Genomic DNA, 19,120 nt, shown 5'->3' on the forward strand with positions numbered 1-19,120 from the left:
GCAAGGGACATGAACTTTTCTCTCAGCAGTCAGGCAGTTTTTCAATGGATTTTGACAGGGAGTCCCAATTAATAAAATCATATTTCACCATTAAGCATAGCTCAATGTCTTTATTTGAAGATTCCAGTGCAATTGGTTTTTACCTGCCACCTGACTTCAGTTCAAAAGTCTCTTTACTTTTTCTATTTATATTTCTTCCTGTTGAAGAAGCCTTTACTCATCCCCGTTAAAGCAAGCTAGGTTAAAAACTTTTTATGCTTCTGGTATTAGTGGTAGCATGTACCATGTTTTGATTAGAACAACATCCCTGGGCAATTCAGGAATTTGTGCAGCTGCATCTTGAAAATGGAATCCTCTATCCTTGCCTGCCCCTAGAAATCTTCAGTTGCCTGGGATGTATGTGATTCAGACTAACCTTACCAGGAGAGCTTTGGAACAAGGTGGGTTCTGCTTGGCCTCCACATCTCTGTAATGGAGTCAAAAAGCATGACACATGTCTGAGTCCCTTGATTCTTCACTTCTTGTCCAGGAAATGTGGAAATCCTGCTGCAGATTATGACACTATAGCCCCAGCTCCTGACAGAATTGTGTTCTCAGTTGGACTGAGGAGCACTACTCCTAATGACGATCAAACTCCATGTCTTTTAGGTGAAATATTTCCAGTACATCAAATTGGCATTTTGCAGATTGGTTGAAAAACTTTTGGAGGTTCTAGTAGTAAACAGACCCTGTGTGAGCCAAATTTGCCCACTGGTGTCTGTTCCAGCCTCATCCTTCACCCTGCCTTGGTTGTGCAATGGTCACTGCATTGGCACACAACACAGGGGATGATCTGGGGTTTGTAAACAGAACATTCAGAACCACTCTATTCACAGGTGAAAAGGAATAGAGAACTCATGTTTAGCAGTGTTGACTCAGCAGTGGTAACAAAAGTAAAATATTAGGGGAAAAAAACCCTTTATTTTTACTGTTAGCATTTGAAGATAGCATTCTGGATACACTCTGGGATTAGATCTCCTGAGTCAAATAGCACTGTATTTACCAACACTTTTCAGAGAAGAATGGCCTTTTAAGTGATGCTTGGCAACAGCATTCTCCATTCTATTCTGTCTATTAGTTTTAACACTTACATGTTTATTTTTCATTTTGAGTGAAAAATGCTCAAGAAGAATTTCATTCGTGCTCTGAATGCCAGCACTTTCAGATGGACGGCACCAGGCATAGGAATCCCTTCTGCAACTCTGACATTGCACTCAGAGTCTGTCTGGACCAAAACTCCAAGCCTCCCAAACCCACAATTGATGACAGTCACTTTTGTATGGATGTGCTTTTCAGTCCTCTATTAGCTTACACTCTATCCAGAAACAGATGGCTGTCAGACTGAGGGATGGGCAATCAGCTTGCAAAGACCAGGATGAACCACAGCCTATGAGAAGTTATGCATCCATATATCCCACAGAAGCAGACAGAGCTATGCTGATCAAATTTTCTTAGGAATGAATAGGTGCACACCAGACTTCAGAAACACAACAAGGAACATGAAGTTTAATCTTGCAAAAAAGAGAGAGGGGTGTGGCTGAGGGGCCATTGCCAGGAGGTTGTTCTGTACCATTTCACATCATTGCCAGGGTGAGAGTAAAGGATTCTCTGGCTTCCCAGAAGAGGAGCAGGGGTTTCAGTGAAGGAAATGTGGCAGGAGGGGGAAGCCATTCACCTTTCTTCATTGTCAGCTGGGGCCTGCAGGAGCATTTTGCATGTAAATCACTCTCTCTTTTGTGCACATTTGTTATTAATATAGTTGCTATTACTGTTCATTTTCTTATCTCACTGCTGTTTCCAGTAAATTTTTCTTATCTCAACCCATGAACTTCACTATTGTGCCTCCAATTCTCAACAGTGGATCTGAACAGTAAAACCAAAATTCTTCCTCCCTTAAATTTTCAAGTATTTCCTTTTCTATTCCATACTATATAACTGGACTCATGTTTTTACAAAACAGATTTACTTGGACTGTCATGTGAGTTTGCTGAGTGTTTTAATACAATTCTCTACCAGATAAAAAAAAAAAAAAAATTAGCTACTTTGATCAGGACTAAACCATGAAATCAGAGTTCACACATAATACTTAACCTAAATAAAGAATTCATGGGAAACAGAATCTTGCTATCATAATATTTATTGGAAAGGTATACAGAAATAAAAAATCCATACATGCTTCTCAGGAAAGCATAATTTCCCAATGGATACTGCTGTATTCGACTTGAATCTAAACTAACACTGTAGATTCTAATAACACTTGGCAAGCTGCAGACACATCATTTTTAACTTAGGCTTACATTTGAATCACCTGGAACTCAAATTTCCAATGTGACCTTTTCAGGGCTTTGTTTAGGAACAAAAAGAGTTCTCACTGGAGAGAGAAAACACCTTTTGGAGAACAAGATATATTGCTAAGGATAGAGGCTAAAATAGGTCGGAGCTGCTGCTAGTCTAGATTTAAATAAAACAATGACTATTTATGTAAGCTTTGTTGCCTTCAGATGAAAAAAGGGAATGTAATTTTTTTACATTTAAACAAAAATTTGTGATCTTCTGTATTATGCTTTCAAGCACATATTTATTCAACATATGCCTGAAGCTTATAAAATGCAGGAATGTGGAGGTTTTTCTGCCTGCAATAATGGACACACTAAAGATGTACATGACAAACAGAATGTTTTTATTTGTGTCGTCAGTTCTGCAAGGAGTTCTGCACCAAAGAACATAAACAATGAAAGCCAAAGCATTTCTCACCTCTCAACACAGACCCTGCAGTCTTTAATGACCATCTAAAATTCCAGCATATTAGGATCATATTAGATTTTTATTTTTCTTTTCCCATAGGTCTGATGATAGGAGAAGCACAGAAAATCTGACTTGCAAAGTGCAACTATCCTGTTCTGCTGTGTAACCACATTTATACTGGAACTACAGACTGGTTTTGTTCCTCATTTCCTTTATCCTTCCTAAGCTGCATAGCCTGGATTTTAAACTGCCTTTTCACTGCTGAGTTCAGAAATATACAACAGGAAATTTCAACTGCATATTTACACAGAAAAAAGTGGAAAGCATGGGAGAGCCAAAAAGTGTTTTGAATCTTTTTGTGGTGTGCTCAAAGACACAAGTGGAGAAGAAAGCCAAAATAGATATGCTATCTAATTGCTAAATATTTACTTAATGCAATCATCATTTATTGAGGAAGAACAAGAGTCCAAATATTTATGACAGATGATAGCATTAGTTACTATAGATGAGCTTTAACCCTAATTTGGGGGAAGAAGACTGCTATGACAGATAAAGATTAGTTTACATTATTCGAACTGATTATGCCCTTAATTTTCCACAAAAACGCAGCTCTAAATCCACTGCAGAATTAAACAGCTCTTCCTCTGAGCTAGCGCCTTCCCTTTAGTCCTTCTTCTGCCTGTTTCATCCATGGATGCAATGCCTGAGTGTGTGGTCCACCATTCAAAGCGTGTCATTTTGATGCAAATGACAAAAGACAGGGTAATACATTCTTTCCTCTTCTCTACCATTAGAGGCATGCCAAAAGGGCAGAAAGAATTACTTTGTTCAGTTTTATCCCTGGAACCACCTATAAGCCTGAAAACCACTCTGCACGGAGATGGAGCAAGTAGGAACAGCAGTGGGAGAAGATGCCTCTCATCTCTGGGCACCTGATGGGTTCCGGTCAGAAATCCATGTGGGCAATTAAACCATCATCCTCTGAAAGGAGCTGAACAATCCTTGAGGTTTTGAAATTATATTTTTTCAATCTATGGAGGTCTTGACTGGGAAGGGAAAATTGGAGTAGGTGGGCTAGTTGCAACAAAAGGATACAATACATATATACAACAGGGAAAAGCTTTGGACAATGAAGGAAAGCTACCAGCATCTGCTCAGAGTGGCTGCAGGAATTAGTGAACATGACAATTAGTGGATGCCTAGAAAACATAACTTTTGTCCCATCTAATGGATCTAATTTATATGAAGTGTATTCAAAACATCACTTAAGGTTATTACCACATTTCTGAAATAATTTCATTCAACTGACTAACTGAAACACTTTATGTGCCTTTTATTAATGCATAAACATGATTGACTTGCACTTTACTCATCTGAAATGTTAAAATGTTCAAAGAAGCATAAAACCAGAAAATTACTGGACATTTCCTGGTTGTTGCGAGTGAGACAGGCAGGTAGAATGAACCATAACCAACCTGTGACCCTTCCCTTCAATACTAATGCCACTAATGAAATCTGATGTCAATCAGTAACCTCATCAAAACAGCATGATCACTTGCCATCAGTCCCTTAGAACAACATAACAATCTGAAAATTGAATAGTAAAGAAGTGTTTTGTTAAAGATTGTCTTGGCAAAGTGACTGCCTTTATATTCAGCTTATACAACTAATGCTGCATCTGCTTTTGGTTGACTACAGTTGGATTAAATTTAGATCTAACATGAGGTACATACTGCTATACAGTCACCTCCAGCTGAGACTTCATGCAGCGTTGTTAGAAATGCATTATTTTTTCAAAGATGCAGTATGAAAGCAATGTTTTAATGCTCTGATACAACTGAAACTTCCCTTTCCCTTCCCAATAATATTTTCCAACACTGTGACAACATGAATTACATAAAACCTCTCTGGGCCAGAAAAGAGTGCTTGAAGAATAAGCAGTACAAACTCAAGAATTCTGCTTCACATCATTAAAAGAAACAAAAAGATTTTTTTTTTTTTAATAGCTGAACTAGGTAAAGAAAGAGAAATTACAGAGCAGGAAAAACAGAAAAAATTTTAAGTAAAAGATATTATTTCAAATAATCTGAAGACAAATAAGGTAGAGTAAACTAAAGTTCATACTAATATTAATGGGGCCATGATATGGCTAAAAGCAGGTCTGCACTGTACCATCTGGATGGACTGCGTTTACACTGTTTCTGCTTCTGTCGGCTTTTAACTGGCTCCTTGTTTGATTGCATGGAATTGTTTTTTGATTTACTGTTGCTTCAATTCTTGCATGGTTTCCATTACATACTATTCCATTCAATTACATACTATTCCATTCCATTACTCATACCTATAAGAAAACTGTTCATCAGCAGATCACATGGATTCGTTGGCTACATAAGTTCTTTTTTAATAAAAGAAATATGTGTAAATTATGGATGCTGCTTTGTTGCTGTAGAACTGTTCAGACAGGACACACTTAGATCCTTTCAAGTTGCGAGAAAGAGCACACCCTGCGGTGAACTGAGAGGGGAGCACAGCAGACACAAAGACTGTTTCCCCAGGCACATTGAGCTAAGGCCACCCCTCATGCAAGCAGGGTGTAAGCAGGCAAGGTCCCTCTCACTGATACCCCTAGCAGTGGGGTAGAAATGATAGTCACTTGAAGGAGTCAGAGACTCAGCGCAGTCCTGTCTCAACCACTCTATCAATACCTACAAGAACAGCACAGAGAATAGCAGGTGCCTAATCCTGTTTGTACAGCAAGAGATGCGAGGGGAGCGTTTCTCCTGACTGCTGACAGCATGGCTGAGATCTCTGTGCAGCACACATCCTCTGAATTCTGTCCAAGCATTGCAGCATTGTCTTTGCAGCACAGACTTTGCTTTAAAAGTCATCTTCTGGCACTCAGTTTGCAGAATAGCTGGCTGTTTGGCACCCTCTGCACCAGATGTTATCTTGTAAACTCAATGAACAGATGCCTATTCCATTCTCACAATAAAAGAATAATCAGAGTTACCACTTAATTCTGTGATTCAAAGTTAACGATATTTAAGATTTATAAATATGCAACAGAAGCATGTTAATTATGTAACTGTACTAAAAAAATGTAGCTCAGGAATGAAATAAATATTTCATAAATATGCCTAACAATAAGGATTTAATTTATTAGCAGTTTTAGCAGAACAACTGCAAAGAAGATTGCAGTTGTGAAGCACGTTTGTCATTTGACAAAGGGGAGGCTGTTACTCAATATAATAACAATACTAGGTTTATTTTCTTTTAAGTATTCAAAAAATACCTGCCTGAAAAATTCTCCAGATGAGACTGTTTGCTTATAATCTCAAGGTGGATTTCATACCATACTTAAGAGAGCAGACACCAAGGAGCACTGCATCACAGATCCTGTTATATTTATGAGGCCAGTTATGGCTTCACAGTAATCAGAAGTTTCATGGAAGGAGTTCTCAGACCCCTGTTTCATAGACGGATGACTAGGGCACTTCATATGCCTTTTTTGACTCCTCCACCATGGCTACTTCAATCCCAAATGTGATAGATGGGAAAAACTAGACATCAAAACAGCAGAAGGTTAAATTAATCATAAACCACTGCACTCCGTCAATTTATGCATTTATCCTGTTTCGCGTATCTAAGTTGGATGAAGTGCCTGGAGGTTTTTGGTTGAGCAAACTGAAGTAATGAAAACAATTTCCTAAATAAAATATAAGCATTGTCAAGAGGTCATAAATAGAAGTCCAGCAAGATGAGTTTCCATCTCAAAAGGAGCAGAAAATTGGTTCCTTCAGACCCACAATCAAATGTGCCAATAAGTGAAATTTTGCGTATTGAAACAGAAAGACAGAGCACTGCAAAATGTGATAACCCTGCAAGTTAAAAAGGTTTTATATCATAGCCACTGCTGTTAGCAGCAAGGTTAGTGACACAATTTATATAAACCACACCAGTTTGTTCATCATCTTTCAACAACATATTCATTCAAGACCAATCCCTGTTTTCGTTTCCCATGAAATCAAATGCTGAAGATCAGTTATCAATTATGTCAATTTTAAAGAATTTACCATTCCCTCAAACTCATGTATTTCCCTCCCTTACTTTTAGCAACTTCTCTTTCATTGAAAAATAATATTATAAAGCAGACAGTAAAATCTTCATCCTGAGTATTAAAGTTCAGAGAACAACTACAGGAAACAGCCAAGTTTTTTTTTATTATTTTTTAATTAGTTCCTATGAAAATCTTAAAGGATCAGGCATAGCAGTAGAAAAGAGCTGGCAAGAAATGGTACATATAAGAAGATCTAGAGGAAAAACATATCCCTACTCAATGATATTGGTCTAATATCTTGAACCCAACCTGCATAATATTTGCCATTTTTTAACAACCCATAGATGACACTAATTTACTCTGAAAGGTAAAGATAAGGGCAAGTGGTGAAGTACTGCAGTAAGACTTGAAGCCATGTTAAAACTAGGAAGAACCAAGGATCAACAGGAGCAGATGTGTACAGTGAAATAGTTGCTGCTGAAGACCACACATGATCCACATTTAATAAATGTTTTCGGGTTTTTTTGGTTTGTTTTTTTTTTTAAAACTTAATTAGGGCTTATTCCAATCTACTCCCATGGGTTCAATGTTTAAGGATAGGACACCCAAGCTGAACTTCAGGAGCTTATCTTTTGGTTTCATTACATCTGAAAGGAATCAAAGTCATCCTCCTGTGTGTACAAATGCATGGCAAATAGAGACAATCAGGAAATTTGCTCCAAAACCACCCTCCTGTTCCTACACCACCAATACAGGTACACTCTTTGTAGCTCAGAACCTAAGCAATTAAATAGCAGGTAAAATAGAAAACACATAATTTGAGAGTGCTGGACATGTGGAAAAAGCCAACAATCATGACTTTGTACACAGGGCAATGAAGTCTGTGGTAGGCTATTATCAGCCACAAATGAGGTTTCAGAATCACAACAGTCAGCCCTTCAAACAGCTCAGCTCAGTGCTCATGAAAGTAAATGTGATGGGTTTCACTGGGATAGAGTTAATTTTCTTCCCAGTAGCTGGTATGGGGTTGTGTTTTGGATTTGTGACCAAAACAGTGTTGATAACACAGGGATGTGTTTGTTACAGCTGGGCAATGCTGACACTGAGTCAGGGCCTTTTCTGCCTCTCACCCCATCCCAGCAGAGAGAGGGCTGGGGGTGCACAAGGAGCTGGGAGGGGACACAGCTCGGACAGTTGACCAGAACTGGCCAAAGGGATATTCCAGATCATATGGCATCATGCTCAGTATATAAATCCGGGGGAAGAAGGAGTAAGGAGGAGGACGTTCTGAGTCATGGTGTTTGTTTTCCCAAGTCACCTTTAGGCACGACAGAGCCCTGCTTTCCTGGAGATGATTGAACACCTGTCTGCCCATGGGAAGTGGTGAATGAAATCCTTTTTCTGCTTTGCTTTTGTGTGTGGCTTTCACTTTACCTGTTACAGTCAACCTGTGAGGTTTCCTACTTTACTCTTACAATTCTCTTTCCAATCCCACTAGGGGAAAGTGAGTGAGCAGCTGTGTAGTGCCTAGCTGCTGTCTGGGGTTAAACCAGAAAAATAAATCAAATTAGTAGGAAAGGAAAACAAACAGAAATATCTTTGTCTTATTGCAAAAGTTTCAGCCTTATCTCCTAGTTTCTTTACCCAAAAAAGATGTGGAAAAATTTCATAGACCAATAGGAGGATGGCAAGTACACTCAATAGCATGGAGCAGCTTCCAGGTGGAAATAACTACACAGAGTTATTTTCAGTCTGGGAAAGCAGTGGCTAAGGATAGGATGTGGCAGACATTCACAGAATCATCAGAGGAATGGAGAAGGTGGAAAGGAATCTGTTCATCCTGTCTGAAGATATGGAGGAGAACAGGGGCATATCATATGAAACTAGAATGCTACAGAACCAGCAAAAAGATGTGGTTGTTCATATAGCACATCATTAAATTGTGTGCAAGTCCTTGCCATGGGAAGCTGTAAATGCTAGAAGTTTACATGCTCTGAAAAGCTGACTGGACCAATTCATAGGAATGATGACCTGTCAAAGGGCTATCACCTCTGGCTCAGCTAGTCTTTGAGCAATGAAGTGCAGCAACACAAAGTATTTTTTGGAAATACCTATACCTTCCTGTCCTCCTGTACTCTTTCTTAGGTTTTAATTTCACAGCTGAAGACCGAGTATTGTGTTAGACCAGCTTTTGACCTGACCCAGTTTGACTGTTCCTGCATTAGCCTTTCAGTCACTAGTCAATGGGAATAATCTAATAAATCAAAAATCAGAAGTTGATTCTGAACTGAAAAAAAAAAAAAAGAAAAGCTGACTCAACAAATTTGATTTATTTTTATTTACTCTGGAACATGATATTGGAGACTTAGATTTATAACCCAAATTTGTGCTGGGAAAAGAGTTTACATGTCACAGTCCTACACAAAGATGATGAAAAACTGTGAATGTAACAGAAAGTCTAAAGTTGACTCTCAGCATTCAGAATTATTATTTCTCAATGTATTTATTCCTGCACAATGAAATTTCCTAGCAAATGATCATGTTTTTAGCGTGCTAAGACCAATTTGATTAAAATTTCAAATACATGATGGAAAAAGAAATATGTCAGCAGAGCACGTCAGTTATTAATGACAAACTCTAAATTATGGTAGGCTGAACACTCTCAGCAGGCTGGGGGATTTGATTGCAGTGATCTTTGAGTCTGTCTTACAGAATTGCACATTTTGTGGTTTGGACGAGATTAATTATACCTCAGAGAGCACAACCAAATACTTTTACAAAAGCAAACATTTAATAGTATTTACACCATTTCCTTCCTTCCTTCCTTCCTTCCTTCCTTCCTTCCTTCCTTCCTTCCTCCCTCCCTCCCTCCCTCCCTCCCTCATTTGGGTGTTTGGGTATTTCTCCATTCCTCTCTCCTGTCAAAGGCACATTTGGGAACAGTTTGCAAAAGTCCTGTTTTTCCCCCACTTCTTGAAATCCACATGGTAATTATCCTGATCTAAAATTATCCAGTTTTGCAATGTGTTAATTTACATCTTAAAAAAAAAAATATGACAAATGGATGAGTTATTATAAAAAAAAATTCAATCCCCTACATTTTGTGAACTGCGATTTTTTCCTATTTATAATGGAGCCCAAAATGCTGCATATGTTGGCTGAGGGTCACTAATGCTAGTAACTATTGCTCACAGCTGTTTTTTCTTTAAATACAGGAAACAGCTGAAATAAGATCTGTGTCTGCCAGCACTGAGCTTCCCTGGTTTTGAGGGGGAATCAGGCATGTCCTGATTAACTGTGACCATGATTACTTTATTCAACAAGCCCCATACATGAACCAGCAACACACAATTAAAAATTGACAATGGCATCTTGATGAAAGTGGTTATTTCATGTAAACTGGGACCTTCTGGGAATTTTTTCCCCACCTTCTTTAACCATTACCACTAACTAAAACTCCAGGTTAATAGAGCTGTTACGAACAAGCAGTTAATAAGGCAGCTGTCTACGGCTTCAGCTGCTCTATGGAAACTAAGATATCATTTTGAAGGTGATGACATAATTCACAAGGAAATGGTGATTAATCCATCACACAAACTAGGACACTTCAGGCTATGAGTAAAAATGCACATTATTCATTTGATCCAATTATTGTTCCAGGTATCATTCTACAGTAGAGACTTCCATTTTATTTTTTTTTTATCTTGAACTTAATCTTTGCAGGAAGAAAAAAAAAGGAAAAGATGGAAAAAACCCAAATCAGAAGTGGAGATTTGGATTACTACTGGACTATGAATGCGGCTGTGGCAGAGGTTTCTGGCCCCAAAGGTGTCTTTTGCCACAGTGAAGTCCATTCCTTACTCCCTGAAGTATTCCTTGGGCAGAGCCTCTGCATGGGAGGGCACTTGCCCTGCTCATTGTAGCCTGCATATGGAAATTACCATTATTTTATCTTCAGCAACCCTCCTACAACTGACTCAGTGAAAATAAAGGGTTTGGGTCCAAACAATGCTTGCAGTGACCCTGAATCAGTGACCTAACTGCTTTTCACCTCAAGGCAAGAGCTGAGGTCTGTGGGTGCAAGGATCTCACTGCTCACTGGCCAAGAAGCAGCTGGCCATTCCTAATCTGGATGGCATGAAAGCTTCAAATGGTGGTAAATTAAGCACAGGTTAGTTTGGGAGCTGTCATCAAATGCAAGCAGGTTGCAATTGAGAGTTTGGAAATCTGGGCTCACAAAGTCCCAGGAATGTGCTGCGCTATACATACAGCAGACATATAGATGCAGATAAAATGAGAGCTCTGTGTTAAGCACTTAGAGGTTTGTTTCAGCAATCATATCTTGGAATGGGTGTGCCTTATACAGGAGTGTTATTCTTCATTGCCATGACTTCATGAACTTTGCAGTGAGACAGACTTACATCCTAAACTTTGGTACACCCCAACATACTCCAGCAGACTGGAAATCCTGTTACTCAGGCTCCCTTTGTCATCCAGGCTCCTCTACCAGAGTTATACTTTTCTATGAGACATTAAAAAGAGGCTCCTGAAGAAAGTAAACTAAAGGTCTGAACTGTTCACTGTACCACTTTGGAAAAACAAATCCTATACTTATTTCACGGCTGGAAATGATATCTCAGGCACAATCAAGAGTAAAGTATGGAAACTGAAAGAACCCTTTCAACACAGACATTGCCCCAGCTTTTACAAAGCATCCAGCTGCAGAGGGCTCATTGTTAGCACATAGGCATTCTTAAATATACTAGCTTTTTAAATTTCACAAAAAATGGATTTGGAGTTTTGTTCATATCAAAAGAATTATAACAAAGAAACAGGAGACTGAATTGATGATTAAGAAAAGCAGACACATTCATTTTCTTTTCCAAAGCAAAGCACCATAGGAAAACCAGACTACGGCTGCTGAAGGCATTCAGTGATGAAGAGTTTAGATTAGCATGCAAACAATAAAATGTTTGACTACATAAAAGATAACCTGAGTACCAGGTCTATATTTTATGCAAAAACTAGTTATAAAACTGCTGCATAAACGATCCCCATAGGGATAATTTAGGGGAAAATAATCTGAAATATTTACGTACCTGACAAACACTCCAGACTCTGGGAGATTTTTCTGCTGTTTATATGCCAATCGTCTAAGCCTACAATGCCTGGCTGTGATATCCAAAGTCAGGCTGACCATAGCTGCCAGCCTTGACACTGGGAGCAGCCTGGCTATGTGAGAAGGGCTAATCAGCCCAGGTGGAATATCACGCTAAAGCAGCCTCCCAGCGCCATGGCTGGTGTGTTCACACAGCTCAGGTGTTACTGAAGCCTGCCACAGAGACACATCCTAGGGTGATAAAGCTAACACGACAGCTGAGCTTCAGACCACCTGCATTAATATTTCATCTGAGCAATGGTCCCTAAATCCATTGCAAAATGGTTGAAGCCCAAAGGATGCATCCTCCTCACCTTCACTTTTTGTGCCCTGCACCTCTCTAAAAATGTTGCTTCCACCTTATCAGCCTCCCCACGTGTGCACATCTCCCCAGTGAAATACCATGTCCTACCTTGTTCCTGAATCCTTGGTCCAGAGTTCCTGCCAGCACAGTGGAATATGCAGAAGAGCTGAAAGCCTCTCCTTCATACTAGAAGCATCACATGTACCAGAGCATTGTACATTGATCCTGTACCTATTTATTCCATTTTTTTACCTTGTAGTGCTGGCAATACACCTCTCTTGCATTTTGAGCAGCAGCACTAACACTGAATAACCAGCAAAAGAGACACATTGTAAGAGCTTATGAGCCACATGCATTTTGAAAGCTGGAGTTTGGCCATCATCATCATAAAATGAAAATAGACCAGGTGTAGAAAAGTCTGCAAAAATCAGTTTGGAGAGAGCTTTTTCTTTCTTCAAGGGAGATTCGAGGAGCTTAGATTGTTTAGTCTAGCAAAATGAAGTGAAACAGCTAAGGGGAAAGGTAAGGGAGGATGTGTTTGCTCTCTATTAAATATTAATTAATACTCTATTAATTATTAATAAAGAACTATTCAAGATAAAAGGTAATGGTGTCACAAAACAAATGGATAAAGGTTGTTCGTGAATATATTTAGGCTAGGAATGCAATGCCTCTGTCAAGAGACTGTATGTTCCTGAATTCCATGTGCCAAGAGAGGGTTCAAGCCCTGTAGCCCAAATCTGTTCTTTCATCTCACTTCTGAAAGAAGATGCTAAGACCTAGTTTTCAAAGTCCTTTCCTAAATCTTGGGAAGAGAAAGCCAGTGTTTTCTAAATACAGGGGAAAAACCTCATAGTCTCAGAGTGTTTTGAAAAGTGCTATTTGTAGTTTACATTATGAAGTCCACTTACACTGAGGTGGAATGAAACCACTACGTGGCCACCTGCCCTGCTGCCAGATGTTTATAGCACTTCACAGCTACCACCCTGGCCTGTGTTTAAACTAGAAGATTCTGAAGCTCATCTTCAGGATCTATAAGTGCACAGTTCTCCTAAGAACCACCTCAAATACATGGATCCATCACCAGAAGCATAAAAAGAGACATGTGATTACAGTGGGAGTGGGGGATGCTCCAAATGAGGTTTTCAAGACAATATTGTTTAAATCTCAACTGTAGTACTACACTGACAAGCTTGCTTATTGAAAGATATAGGTCAGTGCTCTGACATAATCAACTGATCTCTTTAATACAGAGGTGGCATTGAATATTTACACAAAACATATCCACTACAAAAAGTTGTTTCCTGATATGAGTCATCCAGCAAGGAATAAGGCTTTATTGTGAATGGTGGGGCAAATGCACTGGGGAATATCATCACATCAAAATATAAGCTCTTACTTCAGCGCTTTGTTGTCAGAGCATTTAAATTCTATGTGAAAAGCAAAAGAGAGAGTAGATAAGTCAAAGACATTTGAAATGGAATGAGAAGTACACCAGAACAATAAAAAAAGAGAGATCAATAAAAAAAGTCAAGTTTTCACCAATAATTTTAAAGAAGAGTGTTAAGAAAATAAATGTGGGTACAGACACATGGGAAATGGACTGTGGTGGTTTAAGGAATGTAAGGGAACTTTAAAGACTGAATCTTGGACTTAATCCCATTTAGAAAAAATATTTCTAATACCCGTTTCATAAATCTCTTAGAAGTTTTAGTACAGTTCCTAGTGAGAAAAGAATCCACAGAATGAGCTAATATGTGGCATTTATGTAACAGCATATTCAAAAGGCTCCCATGTTCAGAGAGAGCCTTGCAATCATGGCTACTCTGTGCCCAGCAAGTGGTTCTTTCAAAGCAGGGTTCAGGTGCACCATTTCACAGTCAAGAATAATTTGCTCACATCCTCCTGTCCCTTCTGTCACATTTGCTTTCTGGTTCAGCAAGTGACTACAGGTCATACATAAAACTTAAATGTAATAAAGACACAAATCCCAGGTTACCCACATAAATCCCTTGGTCTTCCATTGCTAAGATTTAAATTCAGTTGGTATGACTTAAACCGCACTTTCAATGCACTTGAGTAGCCAAAAGAATTTCCACCTTTCCCCCCCCCCCCCCGCTAAAATAGGTTCTTCCATATTTTCTTTGTTCTATAGGCATAAAAAATAGTTACAGAGGGTCACCAGCATAATATCATTAGCATGATATTAGTCTTGTCTGTGGAAGCAGAACTGTCAGTCTCTCCATCTCCTGGCACTGTGCCTGGTGACCAGCAACGGCTGTGACTGGAAGTTTTATGGGACAGCCAATGAACACTAGTAGGTAAGAAAAACAAATTGAAAAACAATGCCCCAGAAAACCAAAACCTCACAATGCTAGAAAATGCACAAACTGCTAAATTTTCACCATTTTCAGGGGGTTTTGTTTGTTTGTTTGTTTACATTTATTATGTGCATAGGTCCTATAGGAGTATTCTCTACTATAAATATGGAAAATTAACCCCTGCTTCTAAACCAGCATTTCTGTACTGGGATTTCTGAGAAAAAAAAAAAAAAATGATGTGTATACAAAATGAATACAGAAAATTGCTAAACTCTGCTTTCAAACCTGTTCCCCACAGAAACCACAGATGTATATTGTGATGGGAAGATTCAGTAGGCAGGATAGAAATCCAGAGGCTTGTAGAGTCTTCATACATTCTATGAATTATACTTACATAAGACTGTCTAATGAAGTGTATTAGAATAAATGCCTTACCTCTATCAATACTTGCCTGTGTTGAAGTTTGATTTCTGACTGCAGAGAACTGGAATTTTTCTACCTTCTGAAGAAAAGTGGTGTGAAGACAGCCACTACCAGGGCGTGTGCAACTGGTGCTGGAACTCTCGATAGATTTTGTTTGTTCATTTTAGTTATCACACTTCAGATGCCTGATGGTGATTTACAGTCAAGGTGCTCAGAAATTAATAAGATGATCATGTCCTACCCTCACTCACATAGTTACCATCACTGAGAATGAATTGAGAAATGAAAGAAAAAAGGGGAAAAGAAAGATAAAGGGAGTAGGCCCTGATTTTCTGAGGAGTTGAGCACCTTGTAATGCCATGTGTGACCAACCAGGAGCAGAAGCAGCACACCAGATCAGCATCTACCCAAAACTGAAAAGGACAATTTAGTTACCTGCCAGATATTTCCTCCAGCCTACAGAAGGAACATTTCTCTCTGTTATTGACAAACCATAAGATAAACTGCAATACTGGAGAGTTTCCAGTCAGGAATGCATGTAATTGCAAACCAGCTACTGTTTGTTTTTAAATGGCTAAAATACCAAAGTAATCTCAAGAAGTCCTCTGGAAAATGGGATTTATAATGAAAAATATTTGCTGAAAAAGCAAAAGTGAGAGTACAGTTTGTCTTCCCATTTGTCTTTTATGGTGCTTGACAAATTGACACACAATTGTTAATTATGGGCACTGAGTGCCACATGATTATGAATAAAATATTCCAGCTGATTGTAGCATAAGTCTAATAGCATTTCCAGGAAATTAAGTAGCATTCTTACAGATACTGAAGCCTACAAATTTCAAATCATGATATAATTAAATTTCTCAAGCAAATATTCAAAATGTTCTTAATTTTTAGTTAGCATTTAACCATATCACAACCTGAGAGTGTTCTCTGGAGAAATGTTTTGAATGCAGGCTATAACAGCCACTGTGGGACACAAATCTGCAGATCACTGAAAATTATGCAGACGAATGTAATTTTGGACATTTTTTTGTGCAGGGTGTTTTCTGAATTTTTCTCTAAAATGGAGAAAAGAGAAAAGTCATTTTTCACTTTAGAGGTGTCAAAAAAATGTAAAAATACCTAATAGACTTGGGATGAGGCAGCTGCAACTACATAGTAACCAGAAGTGGAGAAGCTGACACACAATGATAATTTTTCTCCTCACTAAAAGCTGTGGGAATGTGTCCCTGACCTCCTCTTCCTCACCAGAGCTGGAGTGGACTTGTGTCCTTTTCCTGGTCAGGTCCAGTCCCTATGCTGGCACCATCTGCTCAGAGGCAGGATCAGGATAGAGAGGGTCACCTACAGGCATAGTGCCTAGTGAGGAGGGATCTCATTGGCACCACGTTTTCCATCTCCATCTCCTCTGCAGTCTTCTCTATGTTTAAGAAGTAGCACGGATTAAAAGAGAGTTCAGATCCATTACATACACAAAGACATACATTTTTTCATAGGTTGGGAACAAGCCTCAGAAGACAAATATTGTGGCATTATTGGGGGAGTGTAACAGGCAAAGCATACCAAAAAGGAAAACATTGATTGAACACCAAGATATACCAAAAAATAAAATTTGTATTGTAACCTTAAAGGAAAAGTGTCTTCTGAAGTGAAAATCCAAAATTTAAAAAAAAGGTGCAATCCTGTCAGAGATTTATTTCCTCTACATTACATATTACTTGTCTCAAGTAATAGGAATACACAATGTGTTGTCATGTGTTAATTGTAAACTAAATATTTTATGAATCTACATAATTTTCTTATCTCTGAAAGGTCCCAGTTGTTCCTTCAGCTTTGGAATGCCAGTCCAAACACATCAATTCAAAGGGTGAGCCAGATTACAGTACAGACAAAACAGTGTCGTGGAACGACTGTGGCTTGAAAAGCCACTTGGAATTTGCAATTTTTTTGGTTCCTCACTCAAGAACAGGATTAACCATGCCTGCCCATTGCAGAAGGGGGTTACACATATTTGTCAGTGACCACTGGACTCTCTAGGTCTAAGAAGTACAAGCAAGGATCACTACTCCTTCAGCAAAGTGCACACCAGCTTCCTTGTCTGGTGTTGCTCAGCTCTGAAAAGTGACTCTGCTAACAAAACATTTTTGAAGAGAACAAACACAGATAAGCTACTCAGCACAATCAAGGGTCTTCTATTCAGCATGGTAGATGTTTCTAGTTCAGGCTGAAGATTCAATTCAACAGTGTTAAGATAAACTCCTGAACAAAGACAAATACTTCAATATTCAGCTGTAGATAATGCTCCTTGTGGGTCCTGAACTCACTTATTCTTGAGGCAGCTGCAAAGGATCCTCATCAGGTTTCCCTTGCACTGAGAGCTGCCAACACAACTGATCACCAATGGCCTCAATGGCTTGATCTTGCTAAACCACAAAGGTTGACAGTGCACACTGAGAGACTCCAGGAGATGGTGAGATTGTTAGAATGACTGCAAAGCCTTCAAAATAAACCAGAGAGGCACAAAGCTACCTCTAATCTATACTTTCCATGGAGGCTTCATCTCTGTCAAAATATTGATGAAACAATTCCCTACTCAGCATCATGTTCTCAGGTGCTCGGCACCTGCAAGCACAGTTTTTCGAAAAGATCGGTTCCTCTCTCATTGCATTTTCCACATTAAAGTAGCATCTTTTAACACAGCAGAGCACCCCACAGCTCCCTCATCACTATTTCTAGAGAGGATTTCTGAGTAGCTGAACCTTCTCTTTCACATCCTATTGAAACCCCCAGGTGTGTGCTCGGGGCTGGGGCTGGAATCCGAACCTTTCTGGAAGGTGCCTCCTGCTGTGACCCCTGGCCATATTTGAAAACAAGGAAATAATGAGGCATCTCCTCATCAAAGCCAATGAAACCACTGCCATCTATTCCAGTGGAAGTAAGATATGGAAGGCAAATTATTTTAACCACTATCTGCAACCAGTTTTGACATACAGTGTAAACCACTGGATATATTATAGTCTATACTGCTTAGTTTCTGTAAGATCCTACTAACAGAGCTTGAGGAAATAATTAATGTTTAGGTGAAGAACATTGGAAGGAGAATGTGCAAAATGGATACAAGGTGGGAGGAGAAGGGGGAAGGAGCCCGGTAGGGGGCTTGGCATACAAAGGGGAAAAGGATGAAGGATAGAGAGGAAATGAATGAAAAGTGGGTGAAAACATACTACTGAACATCAGAACATGCAGTTTGGTCAATAGTTCAGAAAAAATGATACAATCTTAATACTTTTTGGTTTTTTCCCCCTGCTGTTTGAGTACCTGAATTACTGAAATAAATAGGCTTGTAAAAACACTTGTTCATCCTGCAGCCAGTTTAGATCCCTGTATGGCTCACTGATTGGGGTGACAAAGGCAAGTGTTAATGAGCAGTTTGCAAAATACAGTGTCAACTTGTGAGCACGGGTTCAGAGGGCACCAGGCTCCAGAATGACATGGACACTGCTTGAACAGCTGGCCAATGGGCAACTCCACTCTGTCCTGTATCAAGAAGAATTTAATTATGGTACATTTAATCAATTAAATTAACTTTTTTGGAGTCAGATTTTCTAATCTTCGGATATTTTTAAAGGCATCTACTCAGCTGAAGGAATTCTCAGCATGAAATACAAATATTTATAAACAGAAGTCATGCTGTCTCCATGTTGCAGTTCATTTTTCACTGTAAATTTTACAAACTGTGAGATGCATTTTATCTATTTGTAGCTAAATCAGGCTTTTTTTTTCTGTAGCCAGTTCAACATAATTCATTTTCTCTCAACCTAGAGGGCTGGATTAAAACAAAATCTATCACTCCTCCACCTGCTACAAGAGTAAAAAAAAAGTTCTCCAAAAATCCATCAATCCTCAGCCCACTTCCAAAGAAAAAGTTCTGTGATTCTTGTTCAGTATGAGTGATCTCTTGATTTGGAGTTTGCAGACCCCTTCTTCCCCCAGCTAACAGCCTGAGCTTCTCAGTGCTAGCCTGCACAGCAGACCCTCAGGGTCTGAAGCCAAGTAGAAGCCTCCCTTTT

General features: G+C 39.1%; 1 protein-coding gene across 16 annotated transcripts in view; it reads right to left on the minus strand.

Annotated features, from left to right (window-relative positions):
* Positions 1–19,120, minus strand: part of ENOX1 (ecto-NOX disulfide-thiol exchanger 1) — a 367,773-nt gene that overhangs the window by 200,413 nt on the left and 148,240 nt on the right. For 2 of the 16 annotated variants that reach the window (XM_069010034.1, XM_069010014.1), the window contains exon 1: positions 12,412–12,782. The exons of the other annotated variants lie outside the window; for them this stretch is intronic. The gene's annotated coding sequence lies outside the window, so the exon portion shown is untranslated. Of the gene's footprint in view, positions 1–12,411; positions 12,783–19,120 lie in introns of those variants that run through there. 16 annotated transcript variants of the gene reach the window in all.

This window comes from Aphelocoma coerulescens, chromosome 1 (genome assembly GCF_041296385.1).
Source record: "Aphelocoma coerulescens isolate FSJ_1873_10779 chromosome 1, UR_Acoe_1.0, whole genome shotgun sequence".
Lineage (NCBI taxonomy): Eukaryota > Metazoa > Chordata > Aves > Passeriformes > Corvidae > Aphelocoma > Aphelocoma coerulescens.